This window comes from Artibeus jamaicensis, unplaced genomic scaffold (genome assembly GCF_021234435.1).
Source record: "Artibeus jamaicensis isolate MK-2021 breed Jamaican fruit bat unplaced genomic scaffold, CSHL_Jam_final scaffold_461, whole genome shotgun sequence".
Classification (NCBI taxonomy): Eukaryota; Metazoa; Chordata; class Mammalia; order Chiroptera; family Phyllostomidae; genus Artibeus; species Artibeus jamaicensis.
Genome location: NW_026522045.1, coordinates 122,285 through 127,248, shown reverse-complemented (window position 1 = coordinate 127,248; position 4,964 = coordinate 122,285). Strand labels below are relative to the sequence as shown.

Here is a 4,964-nt window from a genome sequence, read left to right as displayed (position 1 = left end):
CTGGGAGGAACCGGGAGTCTAGCAGAGCTATAGATTGCTATTTCTTTTCCTGAGATAGGGTACCCCTGACTGGCCTGGTTTGACAAGGTGAGGTAGGACTATGTATATGTTTGTGGGTGTTTTAAAAGGACTTTGAGATTTAACAGTGACATTCTTCCATTACTCTAAACTTGTATAACTTTTGAAGAAATAGTTCCTTTCCTTTATACCAAACTCTGGCATTGAGAGCCACAGGTCCTAACGACGACAGTGGCAGGCAAAGAACTCATGGTGAAAGAAAGACTCCAGGGCAGGGGGCTTGTTTTGGTAACAGTATCTTGGCTCCCAAATGGGTTGTTTCTGTAACAATTATGGAAAACAGAGATAAAATTTATGGAAGAAAAAGGGGTTCTGTAATAAATCTGACAAACCCACTGACAGAAAGTGACCTCATAGGGGATCTGATAATAAATTTATAACTGAGCAGGTTATGATGAGCAGTTACAGCCCAGGAACATATTTTTTTTTAGGTAAAAGGCTTATTATCATCGTCTTAAGCAAGTCCTGTCCATTGTTCTTGTACATCTAGGCTATTAACACACCTTTGAAATGTCAGAGTAATCTTCCTTTTCAAACCCCTGAGAAACTTTACCACCCTCAGGGGAGCACATAATCTTGTTAACTGTCCTGTACTCCAGTTTGCTTCTCTCACCTTCGTGTAATCTTCATTACATTTCCTCCTTAATTCCAAATACAGAAAAGAAAGTGCAAAACTGTCATTCTAAGGAGCATTTGAGATCTTGCTTCCCAGCAATTCTCATCAGTTTGGCTCAAACAAACATAAAAATTCTCTACAGGTTCGGAGAGACTGTATACGGCTATTGTCTCTTATCACGTTTGTCAAATCATATTTGTTAAATAACAGGCAACTTTTTTCCTACAAACAAGAGACTGAGAGAGACTGGTTAGTGAAATAGTGAAATGTTCAATGGTACAGTACTAGGGGAAAACTGGTTTTTCAAGGAAAATACATTTTTTGTGTGTAGTTAAAATCTATACCATAAGAAAAACCTGCAAGTCAAGGGGGTCTATTTGAGCTTCTGAAACTGAAACAAGTAAAACTTAATGATTCCTACTTCTTCAGAAATTCACATAGGATTGAGAGAAATAAAAGGTGTGTAGCTGTTAAAATATTAAGATGATATGATAATTAGGTATTTTAATTTTTTAAAACTTTCCTCCAAGTGTGTTATTATTTTTAAAATGGTCATTGGAAACTTACATGGTTAAGTCTTTAGATAAATCATGAAACAATTTCGATTGATATAATTATTCATCACAGGATTAGAAAACAAGAATACATTATTATCTAACAAATAGTAGTTCAGCTCTAACTGCAGTTGAATTGACCAGCATAAAAAAAACTCGAGAAATCCTAGCCTTGCAAAGGCATATGTACAGAGGAATCTCAGACCCTCCTCTAAATTCTTATAGCTGTAATTGGCTATCACACTCATTTGATATAGGGTTAATGTCATAAGTTGAGCATTTCATGTGTGTCTCATCATAAATCCTTCCAGGAGAAGGTCTTACACTTTACATCTCCAACAATGGGGCTAATTTAGAGTTTTACTGCAATGTGCATAACAGACAGATTTTATTTCAAGTAATTTCACCACTTGTCATGCCTGACAATAATGGAAGAGTGTCTGGATAGGACTCTGTGAACCTAAGAATTGTTTAGAATTAAAGGTACTTAAAGCAATATATGAATGTCTATTTTAGCTTTGGTATAAAACTATCTTTGGTGTTTAATTTTGATAACAATGTTGTTTTTATTATCTCACAATGGAAATACTAAATAAAATATACATGCCTTCCTACTTTAAGGTATTCTTAAAGTTTTTCTGTTACCAATAGTTACATTTATAATCTTTGAAAAACTGCCATAGTCAAATTGCATTGGTAATGAAAAGCCATGGAAATGTTTTCATTTTAATCTGTTTACTGAATTTTAGAGTTGCTTTTTTTTTTTTTTTGCCCAGGTTTTCAGAGAAATTACATTTGGTATTGTATTCAGTGCTTGCTGTAACACAAGGTCATCTTACTTTTCTAAATAAAATTAATTCTACTTTGTATAATTTCTGATGAATTCAACCACTTGTTTGAGACAGTGTGAAAGAAAAAATGCTGTGAAGTGACGCAAAAATAATTAAATTAGAATCACAATGTTCACTTTGTAGGCACTATCATGACATTGTTTTAAAGATTTTATTTATTTATTTTTAGAGATGTGGAAGGGAGGGAGAAAGAGAAGGAAAGAGACATTGATGTGAGAGAACCATTGGTTGCCTTGATTGGGGACTGAACCCACGCCCCAAGCATGTGCCCTGATTGGGAATTGAACCTGTGGACTTTCACTTTGTGGAATGATGCCTACCCAACTGAGCCATACCAGTCAGGGATATTATGACATTTAGATACTATAAACAATGTGATCCGCTAACAATTAAACAATAGCACCCTCAAATGCTATTTTCTTTTATGTCGTAAGTGTGAATGCTACCTATACCTCCGGGAATTGTAGAGGTAACTTTATATCCTCATTGTATGTCAAATTACTAGACCATTGGATTAACAAAAGAAACACTTATGACCTGTTGACCACAATTTGAGCATCCTTTCAGTCTTCTAAATCTTACAGGAATTTTTAGCTCTTCTAAACTGACATGATAAAGCAGATGTAGATAGGCTGGGTGTTTATCAGTCTTGAACCTTGCTAATAGTTTTTCAATTATTCCTTGCACTTGGGGAGAGGAATAGATAACATCTGTGGTTCTTTTCAATTCTAATATTTTAATAATTCCAATTATAAAAAAATAGTTGAGCTGCTTTCAGTGGCTTCTGTGGTTAAATAAGCAGGACCCCCATTAAGTACGTACATGTGTAGCCACACAAAATGGAAAACACTTGGCCCTCACAAACTACTTCATAAATAGGCATAGTGAGCATCTATGAATTTGCATATCCTCTCTGCTCTAATCTGAAGTGCCCTACGAACCCTCTTTCAGTGTAGTAAACACCTTGTATTTCTTCAAAGTATGTGTCATACAACATGTCCATCACATGATGATGTTTGACTCTTCCTGCATTAGGAACTTTGCCTATGTCTCCCATTTCTTCAAATCTCACCAATCTGTGGGGATGACATAGTTACACCTGAGACAATTTGTTAATGTCCTCATCTCAATGACAAATAACTTCAGGTTTCTTCAAAGATCCTCCCCTAAGTGTTGCTGGAAGGTTGCAAGAGATCACTTGAGTGTATTCCCAAAGGAGTCTGCTTCCAGTGGGTGCAGCATCATCCCCACCAGACTACCTACTGCCTTTCCTTGCTCTTATTTCTCTCTAGTACTATTCCCTGTCAATAGGGAAATCCATGCAAGTGATGTCTGTACTCCCAATAACATAAGAGTTTAGGACTTAACCATGGGTCAAGTTGTGCCTAGGATCGGTAGATTAATACATATCCCAGTCACCATGCTCTACTCAATATCCCTGCACCCCTAGGAGGACTAAGACTATAGTTCTAGATCATTTTTCCCACAAGAGGATTGCTTCCAAGATGCATTCAGCTCCTCTGAGCTCATATACTATTTTTTAATCCTCATCCAAGAATACATTTATTGATGAGAGAGAGAAGAAGGAAGAAAGAGAAACATCAACAGGTTGCTTCCTACCTGAGACCAATTCTGCAACTTAGGCATGAGCCCTGATTGGGGATCAAATCTGTGACCTTTTGGTACATGGAATGATGCTCCAACCTATTGAAACACACAAGACAGGGTGGAATTTGCGCACTTTTATTAGGCTTAGTTGACCAATGTGCCAGATATGTCTATCCTTTGTGAATCATACACAGCCTTGAATTGGGACTCCTATAATTTTATTCTCTAATGACAAGCAGCATCTTTGATGCTTTGATGTAAGTCTTGGCAAGTGTAAGGTCCACTGAAAGAGAGAAAAAAATCACTTTGCCATTAGATCACCAAGTGATTCCTATCCTCTGTTATCATGATTGTTTTTCTTGCTTCATATACACTCACCCCCTGCCTCCATGCCCACACAACCCAACTGCTTGTATTAATTCAGTTCACGGCAAGTCTCAGAAATATTCCCACACAAACTTTGATGATGTTTGCCCTCTGTGACTCTGACTTATGGATCAGATAGTGATCCTCAATGTCTTTTTCTCAATTTGCCTATCTAGCTTCTATCTTAATAGATACAATCATTATAGCACTTATTCTACTGTATTGTAATTGTTTAGTATTGTCTACTCTGTCCCAAATTCAAATACTTTTGATAATGCTGATTGCCAGTTGTTCTTTTCATGATTAGTTTTCCCAGGCCTCTACCCAGCTTCTTAGCTCTCTGCATAAGGATATTAAGCACAAGCAGGCTGACAAGAATTTTTTCTTTCTTTTTTTTTTGAGAGTGTGAATGCAGTCCCCCACTACCACAAATTATGCAGTCGAGTTTCCCACATTTGGGGAAATCACAGGGGTCAGCACATCCGGAGTGCAATGGGTAAGCCTCGCCCTGGGAAAACCACCTTCGTGATCATGGTATCTCCCCTGCCAGGTAAGTATGACAAGAATTTTTGATGATGAAAAAATCTGTTTTGCTTAAAAGACATTAAGGAAATAGAATATTTATATGAACCTAAACTCATTTTTATGTTTCTTCTTAAAAAAGTGAATTAAGCTAGCTGGTGAGGGACAAATAACATATGATCTCACCTTTAACTGGAACCTAATCAACAAAAGAAAAAAGCAAGCAAAATATAACCAGAGATGTGGGGGCAACTTTTCCCGCAAGTCCCCCAGTCTTCCACGGATGAAAGTAAACGCTACCAAGACATGATCTGCTTGGGGAGGAGAGGTGGCCAGTTTCTCAGATGAAAAAGGCCTGGAGCCCCTTCC

The 4,964-nt window shown here is 37.2% G+C and overlaps 1 non-coding gene across 1 annotated transcript; it reads right to left on the bottom strand.

Moving 5' to 3' along the window:
• Positions 1 to 4,469: 4,469 nt before the first annotated feature.
• LOC119064209 (U1 spliceosomal RNA) lies at positions 4,470 to 4,631 on the bottom strand. The gene has a single exon (XR_005085339.2). It is a non-coding gene; the product is annotated as a U1 spliceosomal RNA (small nuclear RNA).
• Between the last annotated feature and the right edge of the window lie 333 nt (positions 4,632 to 4,964).